This window comes from Protopterus annectens, chromosome 4.part0 (genome assembly GCF_019279795.1).
Source record: "Protopterus annectens isolate FY-2018-M chromosome 4.part0, PAN1.0, whole genome shotgun sequence".
Classification (NCBI taxonomy): Eukaryota; Metazoa; Chordata; order Ceratodontiformes; family Protopteridae; genus Protopterus; species Protopterus annectens.
Window position 1 is genome coordinate 61,614,124 of NC_056733.1, and position 17,214 is coordinate 61,631,337.

Genomic DNA, 17,214 nt, shown 5'->3' on the forward strand with positions numbered 1-17,214 from the left:
GACTGTTTAAACATTCTTAAAATTGGTTAAGACAGACTTTTTCTTTTCTATTTATGTGCTTCGACTACACTTACTTTACAAAAATGGAACTAATTAGTTGAATTATATAGAAAAAAACAATAACTGCAAAAACAAGAAGGAAATAAGCAGTAGCAATAACATACGGAAGTTTCCAGCACTAACTAGGCCGGAGTTACCGTAGAACGGTAAAATTAGCATTATATAAAAATATGTAAAATTAACAATAAAAATACAATTAAGGCATTAAAAAATAAAGTATCCCTACAAATATAACCACACATTTAAATAATAATTGCATAAATCAGTACTACAACTGTGTCCATAGCTATTCCATATCGGTCTTTGAACAAAAAAAAAAATTGTGAGGTACAAGATCCATAATTACACATACACTGCCAATCATTTTTCTATTAAAATCATATATATATATATATATATATATATATATATATATATATATATATATATATAATGTGTGTGTGTGCAAAATCTTTCTTAAAATATCCAACCCATCATATTGATTTCATTTAATTTTAAACAAATTTATAATACATAATAGAGTGATTAAAATATGAACATAATATAAAATAAAAACATGCGTTTAATTTATTATAAAAAAAATTTATAAAGTATGTTATAAAGTAACACTAGTCATAATATGTTAAAACATAACACCAGTTATTATATGTTAAAAGTTTATGTGTTATATTTATACTAACCAATGTAATAATTAAATTAAATTAAATAAATATATTAAAGTAAAATATATATATATATATATATATATATATATATATATATATATATATATATATATATATATTTACAATGAAAAATTAACAGTGTTATTATTGAATAATTGATTAAATAATAACATAATGATAAAGTACTTACTAGAATATATTTGGGGTCAAACAGTCTGGGGTCAAATAGTCCGGGGTCGAACTGTCCACTAAAAAATTGCATATACAATAAATATAAATTTATACATGAAATTGTGTAGAAATGCATTGGGGTCGAACCATCCGGGGGCGAACAGTCCTGCTTCCACCAAAACTGGTAGATGAGCTTTTGCTGAGGACCTGTTTGTGAAACTTCATCTTCATATGATATGTTTGTTCTACTTTATACCCACTCCCCATATTTCTCAGTTGTCCCTGACTTGGCAGAACATACTAAAGTAGTAATACTTAAAACTTGTCCGTGATTTTGTATCTTTTCCCCTCATTTATTTTTGACAATGTCCAGAATTCTAGAACAAAGATTTTGAGAGCTATGCCACTGCTTGTTATCCATCCACCCTTCTGTGACCTGCCTGGTCCCTATACTCTTCTTCTTCAGGTGAGAGCTGCTCATGAGAAGCTGTAATCTAAGCAGCCATGAAGGTTTCATACTAAACCCTAATATTACTGGCACCCAAAGCAAACCTTCACATTACTACACTTGTCCAACTCCAGCCACATTGTCTGTGTGTGTGTGTGTGTGTGTGTGTGTGTGTGTGTGTGTGTGTGTGTGTGTGTGTGTGTGTGTATATATACATACACACCCTACACAGCCCAGTGCTGTTAGTGAAACACGTGGAACATCCAGCTCCTGTCAGTACTTCAGACAGCCTACCTGCACCCCCCCCCGCCCCCCAAATTGGCATGCCCACACCGACTAGTCACTCCCTCCATCTCTCCTGATCTTCTCCATGGCCCAGGTTACTAGTTATTGCTGGGTCACTTAGATGGTAGTTAAGGCTTTAACCACAGCATCATGGAGCAGACACTATTTTACTTGTTTTTAATTACTTACTTTTTAAGGTAAGTTTGTTGATGTTTTATTACCAGCTACTTATTTCTTTACAGTTCATAGTTTCATAGGTTCATAGGTAGTTACTAGGCATGCAGTCCAGAAAACCGCTGAGGAGCCTAATCCGATTCCCCGACTGCCCGAAACCACTGTCTAGTAAAGTGACTTGCTTAAGATTACACAGCAGGCAAGTGAAGGCAGAGGTAATGAAACCTTGTACCACATGATGCTGCTTGTTAATAGCTCATAGCTTTAATCTTTGTTGCTAGCTGTCAAACTATTGCCAGGCAATTAGATTTGCTGTTTTCCAACAGTTTAGAACTGTTACGTTTCAGTTCAGATTTTGCCATCACAGTGACTAGTTAGTGATAGAGTGTTTCATGTTTGTAGTGCTAAGTCCAAGGAGGCATTGGTGTCACAAACATATAAAAGACAAAGGTTTATTTCTCCAACTGGGACAAAAAAAAATCCAAACAATAAAGAAACAGCATACCCTGACTTCTCAGAATTATATACAATTTTTCCTCAATAACTTTTTTCTCTCTCTCACAAGTAGGTTGTATTTATTAGTCCTTGGCTGCAGGCCACAACCATATTTCAATTCAAAATTTGCAATTAAGTTATTTCATCAGATATAATTCCACATCTTGATCCCTTCAGGTCTTCCTTTTTGCTGCTCCTCAGACAAGGAACTGACATTGATTACAGTCTTTCGGGCTACTTCTTTTTATACACCCTTAACAGGCAATCAGTACCGTATTAACTAACTAGTACAAAGTATTGCCAAACTGTTTGTGAGACTGGTCCCATGTTGCACACATTTTAAAGATGCACTATGTATTTACAGACCCTGTATGTTACAACTACCCCCCTCCAGCACCAAACCACGGAATTTGGGGTCATAATAATGAGCTGCAAGCTCTTGACAATGTATCAGTATTTTGAATGACTAAGCTGGGCTTGTGGGTCACTATGTACTGAAAGGACTAGATGCATAGAGACCACTGGCATAAATTAATATTAACATCACTGCCTACTTAAGTTTTGCGATTGAGCATAATCAGAAATAATCAGGTTGCAGCTGTGTTGGCCAGTGCAATTAGCTGTTGCTTTAACTGCACCAACTTTTGTTCATTTCCTGTCTGTGATTCCACAAGTCTTTGTAGTAATTCCTCACTGGTTGGCTTACAAGGAATTACACCAAAACATAACAGCTATGTAAGCAGTAATGCCCTCCAGGGTGTGTGTTAATGTGTAATTAATGCCCACCCAGGGGTGTTATAAGGCCCAACGCTGAAAGCAGAGGGTCTCTACACTCTTGGAAGGGCATTAATTGCACATTAACACACACCCTGGAGGACACTATTGTGCTTAGAGAATGAGCGGTCTGTAAAATTGTTGTGTTTTACTTACTTTTTTTTTCAAGTACTATATTATTTTTTTTTTATATATTTTTGATGTAAAATAGTTCCTCTGCCTAATGTTTCAAACTTGCTGTAGTATATGTTCATGGTGTTGGAGGAAGCATTTACATCAAAAAAATATAAAGACATGTTGATGTAAGAGGTTGAGAGGCATACCTCTCAACTTCTTAGAACAAGAAATCTGGACAAAGACATAAATAATTGTGGAACAAAGGCAAAATGGTTTTGCATTAGCATGAAGGGAATGAAGTCTGAAATTCAAATGCCTGCCATTATTTTCTGACTTCAGTTCTCAATGGTTTGCCAGTGATTTACCAGAAAACCAAAATTTTATGAGGACCAAACCAAAAATATGAGGCAAACATCTGAATATTCTGGAAAAATCTGTACAGTTGAGAGGTGCTCTTTGCTGCTGCTGCCAGGTATCGCTCTCACTCTTCAATGTCTCTCTCTCTCTCACACACACACACATACATGCACACACGCACACACACACACGCACACACACACGCACACACACGCACACGCACGCACACGCACACACACGCACATGCACACACACGCACACACACACGCACATACACACGCACACACGCACATGCACACACACATGCACATGCACACACACACTCCAGTTTCTTCTGCTTTCATACACACAAACTCATACTCACATAGACACACACACTTTATTTTAAGTTTCTTTTCTTTTTTACTATACACTTACTAAACAGCAAAAGCGGTGCTTAGCAAGTGTAAAATAATGGTTCGATTGTTCTCACTGTTCATTCTCTCTCATATACACATACACAGTCTCTTCTCTTTTCATGCATGCCTTCACTCACATACGCGGACAAAAACATAAACACACTCGTACAGGTACATACACTTTTTTTCTGTTTATTTATTTTTTACATTCACTAAACCACAAAAGGTTGCTTAGTGAGTGTAAAATAATGGCACAATTGATCTCGCTTTCACTCACATGCACACATGCAATTAACATACACGCACTTTTTTAATTTCTTTTTTTTACATTTTACACTTGCTAAACAGCAGAAGTCCTGCTTAGCGAGTGTAAAATAATGGCAGTTGTCAGTTTTTTTCTGTCTGAGCTCCATGGCAGCCGTGAAGCGGTGGACTCGTTTTTCATAGGTCATTACTTATACATTAATACCCTGCTAGAGAACGTTCGTTCTCCAATCAGGCTGCTGATGTACAGTTTGCCCATTCTCTAAAGTGCTGTAAAAGATTAGTAGCCCAATATATGTATTGCATTTGGCTGCAAAAGATCTTGTGGGAATTGGAAACAACTGTCTGTGCACATACCACCAGTATAAGTTCAGGGAGACACTGGCACCACATACATATAAAACCATTTGTTTATTTCTCCAGGTGGAATAAAAAAATCTTAATAGAATGAAAACAGCACACACTGACCTCATAATTATATGCAGCAGTTTTTCTTCAGTACATTTTCAATCTGTCAGAACTTTCCACCCAGCAGGCTTTATTTAAAAGTCTAAAACTGCAGGCCTCAGGTAAACCTTAATTCCAGCTCTGCATTGACGTTACTACACCAGATAAAGCTCCACATCTTACTCCAAATCTGTTCACTTCAGGGCTCTTCCTCAGATGAAGAACTGAACTAGTGATCCCAGTCTTCCAGCTTACTTCACTTTATACAGCTTTAACTGAAAACAGGAACCTTGTTTACAAATTATCTAGTGAATACAATGTGCTGCTAGTTGCGTGTTCCTGAGAATGTTCCCACATTAAACACTGCAACACACTGTTTAAAAATTCACTATACATTTTCTAGTCCTGTCATGCTACAGTGGGGATAGTTTAGTTTCTAGGTTCAATACTTCTCTTTTGAAACTTAAACTATTACGAAAATAATCTATTTTTATATTAAAGTATGAAACTTTAGTCCCTAAGGGACTTAATACAGAATGTAATTGGAGGGTCTTAATTGGGTAAATGTTTAGTAATGATATAATTACTTTAGTTATTTTATTAAATAATTAGGGAAAATTCTTTTGTATATAAATAATGTATGTTATTTGTGTTTTTTGTACTCTGAAAAGGCTTTTTAGCTGAAACGTTGAGAGATTTTTATCTGAATAAAATACTACTGTCTAAAAAACTGCTCGGTGGATTCCTGGTCATGTGTGATGTGTTGTTGCTGCATCTGATATTTGGTTCTACTGTGGTCTCTAAAAGTTTAGATTCTCACTTATTGTACAATATTTGAAAAAAAAAAATAGTTTAAGGTAAAAACAAACTTATTTGCTACTTATTCTTCTTGCTTGCTGAATATACTGATTGCATTGTTATTGCTACATCACTTTAACCTACACTGTGGAGTTTAAGACAATAGACAACAGTATTTGTTGAGTCTAATATTAAAAGGTGGAAACATGTTTTTCTTCACACTGATGCCAGATTGACAACAGCATGATGGCATTATTGCTGAAAGTCACTTTCAACAAGCAGGTGGTGTCACCCTTTCTCCCCTATTGTGCGACAGTAGAGTTGGTATATAAAATTTAGAGTGTACCCTCCACGTCTGGGTGCAGGGGGCATGCCCCTTACAAAAAAATTAAAATATTGTTCACTGAAAATATCTTTCAGCAATTTTTCTGTCGTTTTGTCTGTCAGTCAAAAAGTGTTCTACCAATAATCATGAATACTTAACAGTGTAGACTATGTGATGTTTGCTTGCCTGTTTCTTTAAGATGTGTACATTTGCAAACTGTATATGTAGGGTGTCTCACTTTAGACTATTGGACTACTGTTATTTTTATTTTTGAGTCAGGATTCTCTTAAAGGAGTTTAAGTGTCAAGTGCTTGATAGCTATTGAAGTATGTGTTAATTTAGCTGAGATATGTTAAACCAGGTTAGTGGAAGCACTTGAGGTGGGAAGGCCTAGTTAGGTGCCAAAATATCTAGGTAAAGCGAAGTCATCACAAATAAGATAGGCCTTATTTGCCAGGTACTGAATACAAACTTTGTTTACCATGGAGCTGTGCCAAAGGAAGGGAAGTATAGATTGAGACGACAAAAAGTAAGTGAAAGCACAGAAGGATCTTGTATGATACAAGACAAGAATTTTATAAGTGGCAGAATAGGACAGTGTAAGGAAGGTTGATTGAAGGTGCTGGCCAGACAGGCAGAAGCAAGAGAAGATTAAGAATCGGTTAAAAAATTGTAGAAAGTTAGCAAGATGAAGCAGGAGGAAAGGAGTAAGAGAGGTAGGAGGAGATTTGTAAGGGGGGGTAGATGACATGTTTGGGATGTGGGGCAGACACTACCGCAGGGAGTTTTGTAGTGGATGGGGACTGTGATTTGTAGGAAACCGAGAAAGTTCAAAAACGGATTTGAGAGCTGAGAGGGCAGTTGGCTGGCTAGTCAGTCAAATAGTAATCAAGGTGGACTAGAGATTAGATGAGAGTGGGGGCATTGCAGACATTTTAGGGCAAGGAATGGTAGGAGGTGGCCAGACAGTGAATGGTAGAACAAAGAGGAAGTAGGAAGAATATAGGCACATGATACAGTTGTCAAAAAATTGAAGGAAAACAGGGATGGAGATTGTCATGAGGTAAGGATGGAGGAGAAGGTAAAAGGAATAAGATGTGCTCAGAAGAGAGAATATGAGGAACAAGGTGTTTGGGCAGGAAACAGCATTAGGGGGAGGGCATGAAGGAAGGAATGAAGGGGCAGGGAGAAAAGAAAGGGTAATTAGCCAGAAGGGAAGCAGTCAGTAGAATTATTGTAAACTTGTGATTAGGAGAAGGAGTATACAGTGCAGGGGGACATGGAGCAGTTAGGTACGAGCCAGGAAGTGCAGAGATGGTGCTGGTTAGGGTGGTGTGATCACTAGAGTCAGTAGAGGAGGGGGGAAGGAGGAGGAGTTTATCAAAAGAGCAAAGCATAGTGATGAAGCGGAGCACAAAAGGAGAGGGATGCACTTGTATAGTAGTCCATGTCAAAATTAATTATATGAAGAATGGATCACGGAAGAATTAATGGCATGGACCAAGTAGTTAGTTGCAGCATGCATGGATTTAAGTGCAGTACCATTCCCAGAAGTGTACCTATACAAAGGGTCAGCATTATAAGGAAGGAGGGCATTACACAGTGCAAATTTTGGCTCAGGGAGTGGGGAGGAGACCACAGGTTTGTGAAAGGAGGGAGGTGGCAAGAGCCCAGAAGAATGAAGAACTGTTCTGCAGGGATAAGGTTCATGTCAATCCCCATGGATGTGCATTACTAAAACACAGGCTAGAAAATTGATTTCAGACAACTGTGTCTTTAAACTAAGGTGGACATGGGGACAAGATTGTGAAGGCTTAAGGTACAAGGTAATAAACGAGAATGGCTGCCAGAGGGCAAAAAGTGAGATAAAGGATGATGGCAGATTTCTGTGGAAAGAAAGAGGAAGGAGTAGAGCAGGAGAGCTCAAACAATAGCACCATGGGATATACACAGAAATAAGGATGACAGGGAAGGCATGAACATGCAGGAGATGATTATTTTTTATTTATCTGCATTTGTTTACTGGGATAGTCATCCTGGGCATAAAAGTTCATTTTCAGTGGCGGTCCAGTGAGAAAAGCTCTGTTTATGGCAATAATACAATATAGACAGAAGTATGTATTTTCTACAGTTGGAGCATCAAGGCATTGATGAGAAAGCCCAGCATGGGAAGAAAAAAATGTCAGTCAGGAGGAATAAGGTAAGAAACTGGTAAGAGGAATTTTACAGAGCAGATAAAGGGTGATTGGGAAGCTATGGAGGAGCTGTAGGGTGAATCCCGGAACAGAGAATGCAAAGTACATAATGTAGGACATTAGAAAAAGGATTAGGGGGCAGCAGAAATTCAAGACTACCCCGTGAAAGCAAGAATGAAGGAGATAAGGGAATGAGAGAGCAGAGAAGGGAGCTGAGGTAAAATAAAGTTTGACGGATTTTTATTAATGCCAAACTAAGCAAGGAAATGGTACAACTGAAAGCACCAATGATGGAAAGTGAGGCTGACATGGTGGGATAATGGAAATATTGACTGATAATACTAGAATGTCCCTATTTTGAAGGAACAGACCTATTTTCAGGCCTGATTTAACCTTGCACATGATTTTTTTTTTATTTTTGGAGGAATGTTCCTATTTTCAGGCTCGATTTACCTTTTGATGCAATTTTTTGAATCCCACCCCAAAGACACATGATATTTGAAGCTGTCTAGTACAAAGAAAACTACACTACATCACCAATCTTACATATTTCTTTTCTGAAGTAAAAATAAATAATTGTGTGTGATAGAATTTTGCAATTGAGTTCATTAGTTTTTAACACTGTTTCTTTGATAATGTGCTTATATATCTCCATAATTTTTTTGTCTCTCTCTATTTATTAAATGTGTTTCTAAGTTGTATTCCACATTTCTACTGCATTCCTACTAGAAGTAGGAAGAGTCATGTGCTATTTGTTATACAAATTTGATGCTAATTAGACTCCAGATTTTGGGCTGGATGTATCTTCATTTTAAGAGCCTTTATACCTATTTTCAATTTCTGCAGGTTGAGATGTATGCACTAAAGATGGGAAATTGTGACAAACAGGAAAGCAAGCCTGAAAAGGGATATGATGAGACTGGTGACACATGGTCTAAATGGTGTTAGCTTCACTTCGACCCATGTAAGTGTATGGTGCTACCCTGGAAATGACAGTCCAAGCAGAGAGTGTTCAGCTGGATGAGTCTGTTTAAAGCATCTAGAGCAGAAAAAGGGCCCTGGGGGTTATTAATTCAGAAAATTAAAAAAATCAAGCTCAATGTGAAATTGTCACAACAGCAAGTAAGAGGTCATTCATATATATATATATATATATATATATATATATATATATATATATATATATATATATATGGGTTCACTATAGAATCCTGAAATACTGAAATCCCGAATTTCAGTATTTTGAAATTCTATAGCCGAACGCTCAAAATCCCGAAACCCCATAACCGTGAAACTACACTACAAATACACCACGCACATACACATACACACAATGTCCCAACACAATCAAACATGCAATCCTATACTACAGACAAAATGACGGGCAAGTCCCCCTGCACCCCCCACACCCCCCTTCTTATATATACTAACTCTGAGATCGCACAGTCACACACACAAGGGTAACTCACACCTACACATATCACAGCCCCTTGCACACACACATCACAGCCAAAACACACACTAACATATACTAAAGCCCCTAACTAACATATTCATACATACTTACCTGAACTTACACCCATCCATTCACATACACCGCAACATCCGAAACTCCGAACTTCGGGATTTTGAATTTCGCGCTTCTGGTGTTTCGCGATTTTAAGCTTTCAGCTATAGAATTTCAAAATACCGAAATTCGGGATTTCAGTATTTTGGGATTCTATATTGAATCCATATATATATATATATATATATATATATATATATATATATATATATATATATATATATATATATATATATATATATATATATATATATATATATATATATATATGCACATATATGAAAACACAGACAAAACCATACTTTTTGTAAGTTTTTTATTGAGGCATTGAAGCCAATAAAGCCAAACTCCACCAGCTATAGACATGACGTGTTTCCCTCTGTGGGGGCTCATCAGAACAGCATAAGTGGATAGATTGGCCGTTTTCTCAAAACACTTAGCTTTTAAATAAACCTTATATCCATGATATTAGGGTGAATGCAAAATTTCTCAAATAAGGACCAAAACAATAACTAAAAAAGCCACTTAGAAAAATCACATACCAATGAAGGCAAAGGCAAATCATATGTAAGTGTGTGTGTATTAAAAAAAAATATATATATATCATGTTATACAGTCCATCCAAGAAATACAGAGTTGGGGGATCAGCTGTGATTGAAATCAGTCTCCTTCCATGATGCAAATCAAAAAAGAAAAAGAAGGGCATTATTAGCTAAGTACTGTCTTGTTCATAGGGTCATAGGTATATAGATATATACTAGGCTAACGACGACCAGGGCCTTTACAAACCTGGCTGCGCAACCCAACCCAAATATGTCCCTATGTATCATGGGTGTTTATTAGGAGAGAGTATGTTAGTTAGGAAGTTTCTAAATGTTGTGTGTGTGTGTGTGTGTGTGTGTGTGTGTGTGTGTGTGTGTGTGTGTGTGTGTGTGGGGGGGGGGTAATGCTAGTTTGAGATAGTTACTGTCTGCCTCTGTCTGTCAGAGACATGGGGCCCAGATCTGGGGTGAATTTCTGATTTTCCATCCATTGGTCAAAGTTATACTTAAATAGGGTTAGGGATAGACACTGCTTCACATGGATGGGGAGCCTGTTCCAGTGCATGGGAATCCTCTGAGATACGTATCTGTCCTGCTAACATGTCCTATTTATGTCAGAAGCAAAATTTCAATCCTTGGATCTTGTGGTTCTGATGCTGTTCATTTTGCGGGTGTTCGAAGATGTCTTGTATGCAGGCATAGATAGCTTTGCAGTAACCTATAGGAGTCTTAGTATAAATATAGGGCTTTAAGGAAATCCATATAGGACAATGTGTTTATACCCTGGATTCTCCTGGTAAGGAACCTTCATGGGTATCAAACTGTTACATATATTTTTTATTTTATATTTGTTTACCGAGGAGGTCTGACTGGATAGAGCTGTCTGTTTTCAGTGGATGCCCCGGGAGAAAAGCTCCAGAACAATTGCTAACATACTATACATAAGATATTTACATAAGCATTGTGGTTTAAACATACAGTTATAAAATATAGCAGATAATAAATGATTGCATAAGATATTTACATAAGCATAGTGGTTTAGACATACAAATAAAAGTATAGCAGGTAGTAACATATGATTGTTGTTCATACAGTTATGTTTTGTAGAGATAATTTTGAAGATGTACTGAACATAAGACAAGAAAGGAAAAACTAAAAAAATACTAGCCAGATAATGTTGAAGATGTAATGAAGATAACAGAAGAAAGGGGAAAACTAAAAATACTAGTCAGTTTGTCAAGGGAGGAGAATACAGACAAGTTAATATGAGGTTCATTGACATTTTAAGGGAAAGCTTTTTAACTTAGTCTAGGGGAGAGTTAGGGGGTATAGATGGGACAATGGGGAGTAGACGGCAGTCAGTTGGTAAGTAATGTGTGATAATATATAGTGTATCTGTGAGAGTTTTAAAGAAGAAGTTGGATAGTGGGTAGGGGAAAGGTGTTAGAATATGTCAGCCATCTGCTAGGCAGTTGCATGTCCAGGAGTTGTTTAGGTGGGAAATAAGCTGTCTTTTGAAGATGGTTTTGTTAGGTTGCACCCTGATTTGCAGTGGTAGGGAGTTCCATGTCTTGGCAATGTTGCTAGAATACAGGGAGTCACCAGAACTGTAATGGCTTTTGGAGATACCAATTAGTGCCTTTTTAGTGGATCTAAGTTCTCAGTTATTGGAGTAGCGGATGATCAGGTCTTGTAAGGCTGGAGGTTTTGTCAGGTTGGTACAGTATTTGGTGAGCTAGAAGAAGCTAGTTTAGAGCTAAGGTGTTAGGGAGTTCCAGCCAGGAAACCTGTTTTAGGGCTTGACAGTGATGGGTGTGGTAGGAGGGGATTGTGGCGCATTTTGCTATTTATATATATATATATATATATATATATATATATATATATATATATATATATATATATATATATATATATATATATATATATATATATATATATCTATATATATATATATATATATATATATATATATATATATATATATATATATATGGTTAGGTGCATCCTGAAGGGGGCACTATACTCAATGATGGGTATGAGAATGGCTGAATAAAGTGCACTGTGACTTCCTTGGACCTGGATGCCATGCTTTTACTTAAAAGGTGGGAGACATAGAATAATTTTCTTACTACCTTGACCACATGTTGGTCAAAGGCCAGATTACTGTATACATATGTTCCCAGATCATTGACTATCAGATCAGCTCTTAAGGGTGTCTTACCGATGGAATAATTAGCCTGGGTGGTTGTTTTCCCAAAAAGGCATCATAATGCTTTTCTTGGCATTGAATTGTAATTCGTAACGTCAGCATCAGTCATTTGCCTTTGTTAGACCCTCTTATAAGATGTTTGTGTTGTTGTGGGAATCTATGATAGCTCCTAATTTGCAGTCATCTGCAAACTTGGTCAGCCAAAGGCACTTTACATTAGTCTTTACCTTCAAGAGTTTGACGCCAAATAGGAGTGGTCCCAGCATGGAGCCCTGAGGTACCTCACTAATGACTGGTCTCTTAGTGGAAGTGGTTTCACTCGTCCTGACTTCCTGGGTCCTGCCTGTGAGCCAGTTGGCAAGCCAGTGAGTTATTTTGGGGTTTATGCCCAGTTTGGTGAGTTTATCAACTATACCAATGTGGGGTATTGTATCAAACAACTTAGACAGTTCTAGATAGGTGGTATGCACCAATTTTCCTTCATTCATTGCCTAGGTGATCTTGTCAAAGAAGTCATTAGGTTTAGTAGGCATGACCTTCCCTTGACAAAGCCAAACTGGGTTGGTCCAATGTCAGATGTCCACCTATGTCCTTGTTGATCATTTCCTTGATAATTCCTTCTATGGCTTTGCATATTAGATGAGTCAGATTAATGGGTGTGTAGTTGCTGTAGTTGGTTGATGGTCTACCCTTATGAAGTGGGATAACTGTTGCAGTCCTCCATTCTCATGGCAAAAATCCTGTTTTGAGGGTATAGTTGAAAAGTTACCCAAGTGGTCTTGATTGGTTATGCTTCAAGCTATTTAGGAGGCATCCTGGGATATTGTCCAGGCCTGCTGAGGCTGTGTTGTTGATTTTAGTGAGCGCCACAAGGGCCTGCTCCCTCCTAATATTTGGAGGCATTATCCTAGTAGGTATTTCATGGAAGGGGTCGGGGGGATTTGAGGGTGAAGTTTGAGTTGAATTTGTAAGTCAGCAGATTTGTTATGTTGCTGTGCTCATTGAAGATGGCACATTAACCACCACTTCAGAACACTGCTGCATACTACCTTTGAGGTAACCGACAAAGCTGTAGAAGGCTTTGTTGTTGTCTTCAGCCTATGAGGGTATCTTGACCTTGTAATTGGTCTTGGACTTAATTAGTCCTCTTAGTATTCTGTTTAGTTTAATTAGAGTGCTCTTATGATTATGGGAGTTGCTTTTCCTACTTTTAGCAATGACTTTTTTTTCCCTTTTATTATATATCCTACTAATCCAAACCACCAATGTGGTTTGTTTTGGGCTTACTTCTGTTCTGTACAGCAGCCTCTGTACAGCCATTTTATGGTTGTACATGGTCTCTGTGAACAATTCTGTATAGATTGCTGTGAGAATTGTGATAGAGATTATATAAATGCTTGAATAAGTGTGCAGATGAGGGGCATTGAATTTTGACAAGCTTTGGAATAATTCCCAACTATTACAGGGTTTGCTGGGGTTACCAAATTGATTTTTATTTTGAATAAGACAACTTTGTGGTCTGACCTCACCAGTGAGGATGTGACATGGGGGTGTTGCACGCTCTCCCATATTGATGAGTACCAGGACTAGTATATTCGCACTTCTGGTAGCTGTGCACATGGTCTGGTCAAGGATATTTGTGTTAATAAAATCCAGGAATCACTGTGCCTGCAAGTATGAGACAGTGTATGTTTCCAAGTCTACAAAGGAGGAGCTAAAGTCTCCCAAGAACAAGGTATTTGGTTTAATGGTTACTGTCTCCAGTAGGTCTAGGTACGAGATATGGGATTCTTGGGACATACAGGGTCACCCATAGCCTGCTAGGATATGGTATGGGACTCTGTCTATGGTAATTTGCACATGGATAAACTGCAGGGCATTATCTTGTTTAACCAACCTAGAGGTACACTTGTTCCCAATATAGAGCAAGACTCTTCCAGCTTTTGTCACCATCTGTGCAGCTGCTGGTTTAAATGTGTAGAAGGCACTGAAGCCTTTAACTGCTAGGGTACTTTTTGTAGATTTAAACCACGCCTCAGTCACTGCACTGATGTCTATGTTCTCCACAGTGAGGAGAACCTGTAAGGTGTAGAGTTCTTGTTTAGGCTCCTAGCACTGAGCAATAACACCTTCAGGTTTCTTTGGATTTTATTTGCCATGTCAGTAGGTTTGTCAATTTGGCATTGCCTAACAAAGGGTCTAAGGGGGTGGATAAAGTTTTAGCCAATATTTGGAAGCCCAGGGAGGACAGATGCAGACTGTCCTGTACAAAGCAACATGGTTTGTTAACCATGTCCTCACATGCTGACAAATATTGAATACCCTTAGAAGGACACGAGAAACTAAGTCAATTATTGAAGTAGATCAACTTTTGTTTGCATTTTGGTGTCATTCTCGGTGAAGGTAGAATACTGCTCATTGCAAGGCACATACCTGCCTGAGACACACATTCAGAAGATCAACAATGTCTCTCCATGTAGTCCAGATAAATATTTCTCAGGTCATTAATGCCCACATGGATTTATGATAGACTCATACTGATACCTGTGGTGTAGTGGCTTGAATGCACAGTTAACTTGGTGGATCCTGGCTCCACATGAGCAACTAATCATTATCTTCTCCTTGTTCAGTCTGGTGAGTAGGGCTTCTGTGTGTCATACAGTGGAGTCCCCTATGACCAGAGTCCTGGGTAATGTGTTTGTTTGCCTTATAGGTTTTGTGATTTGGGCTCCACTGGGTGTAGGTGTATGTGTGGCGTTTGATTATGCTTTTGGTGAGTGCTTTAGAGATTTCTGAGGATAAGCATTGCCATTTATAGGCTTAGGAGGTCTTTGAAATTTGGTAAGATTGTTTTTTTAGTGCCTCGGTACAAGTTGGTCTATGCGTGTGGTGAATATTACTTGTGGTGGATGTAGTGTGTGTGTTCTTGAAAGCCTTGTTTGTATGCAATAATTTAACCTCCAGTGAAATTGTGTATGTGATTCTGTTATATACTGTGTTTGTTTCTTTAAGGATTAAATGGTCATCTATGAACATGAGACAATTGTACATTGTCTCAGTAATCCCTTATCTACCAAGATGGCTAAGAGACATTGGGAAATTGCATATCCATGTTGTCCGGACCTGTATTTGGGTGGGTTGCTGTAGGTCGTGGACTGGGTTATACAGAGGGCTTCTTGGATGGTCTCTGGTGTTTGGCACTAGAATAGGTTAGATTATACTAAGATTTGTTGGTAATGCTGTTTAACATGCAAACTAACGGCTCTAAGCTTGTCTCTGCACAGTGACATTGTTTAAGCCACACAAGTTACAGGTTTCAGTTCTAATGGTAGTTTTATAGAAAAAATTACTCAAGAGGAATTCTGGTTTGTTTACTATATTATAATCATGTTTCCTACTTTTTGCTGTTACATCTGCAGAGTGTTCTCTAAATGTAAAGAAAACTCCCACTTACAGATATGCTCACTACTCTTCCTTCTTTAACCTCTCTATACTTAAAACTCTTGTTACCTGGTGCCATGAATTAATGTGTAAATCTTTTGAAACAATTGGAGAGAAATTCAGGACTTCTACAACGAACCTATATATACCTCACATGCACCAATTGGGTGTTTGAGCTGTTTTCCCAATAAATAAAGCCTTTGATCTATGCGATCATTTGGAGTAGGCAAGACAAATGCTCCTACAGCAATATTCTAGAAAGTCTCAGGAGAATTTCATAATTTCCACATCGCTTGTTATGGTGCATCTCATTACGTTCCAGAAAAGTAAGCTGCTATATTATATTATGATGAAATTATTGCATACATGTAAAATAAGGTGTGCTTTCACGTTTATATTACAACACTTCTTCATGAAGGCATGTGTTTGTAGTGTCTGTCCATTTCTAAAAAGTTAAACACTTTTTTTTCTAAAATAAAAATTATAGCTGCGAAATCTCAATGAAATTCTTTGTTTTCCTTTTGGACACTTAATAGACTAGGATTCATGAATTTCTTTCATATTGTGCTAGTAATATTTGCTTTGCAAACAAGACAAAGCAGTTGTTTGCACTCCTTGGATATTATGACTGAACAGTGTGAGATGGAGTTCTACAGCACAACTATCAGAATAACGAGGCTCATCAATGAAGGGGCAAGCAAATTACACACTTCACTGAGATTCTGTGTGACTTATGCAGCCAGTGGTAAGGGTAGTTAGCTATACACCCCATATTTTGGTATGCCAATTGCACATCTAGTCTCTGCAATGCTGTAGGTACAAGATTAGGAACTAGGGACACCTATGTACCCAGGGCAGTATGGGAAGATGGACTGGAAGAAACTGTTATGATAATGACAGTGTGGACTTATGGCTAGCACAGAACCTCAGTGTTGTCCACCATGCCGGGCTCATTATATGTCAGGAGTACCATGGCCTAATTTAGGATTTACATACAGTAGCATCCTTATGCTGTCAAGGGAACAGCATAATGTACTTTGTTCATGAACTATGATATACGCAGACTGTCGCATTGTGCAAATGAGCAGTCGCCATAGTGCTACACCCTTTGGTCTGAGAAGATGAGCAGCAAAGAAAAGATATACCGTATCCAACACTGTCATAGGGAATCAACAAATATTGTTTGATTTGCAAGGGGTAAGACTACAACTGAGTGGGTGGGGGGGTATGAAAATTGTTTATTCTATGGATGGGACTTCGGGGAGAGAGGGGATTGGTGACTTTTGAATTATATAAATGATTGAATAAGTGTACAATGAGGAAAGGTGCATCAATAAATGTATGTGTCTGCCTGGAGCAGGAGAGCAGTGAGAGAAAAGTGGAACTAAAATGGTGTAAGGTTCTTTTAGAAACTATGTGTATTAATGGCTGGGATGCATTTTTATAGGGGCATCTAAGTTTACATATGTGCTGGGAAAG

The 17,214-nt window shown here is 37.9% G+C and overlaps 1 protein-coding gene across 1 annotated transcript in view; it reads right to left on the bottom strand.

Annotated features, from left to right (window-relative positions):
• The window catches only part of LOC122799185, a 54,423-nt gene extending 49,639 nt beyond the window's left edge, over positions 1-4,784 (bottom strand). Inside the window, exon 1 of the mRNA XM_044068089.1 lies at positions 4,677-4,784. The gene's annotated coding sequence lies outside the window, so the exon portion shown is untranslated. The remainder of the gene's footprint in view (positions 1-4,676) is intronic.
• Between the last annotated feature and the right edge of the window lie 12,430 nt (positions 4,785-17,214).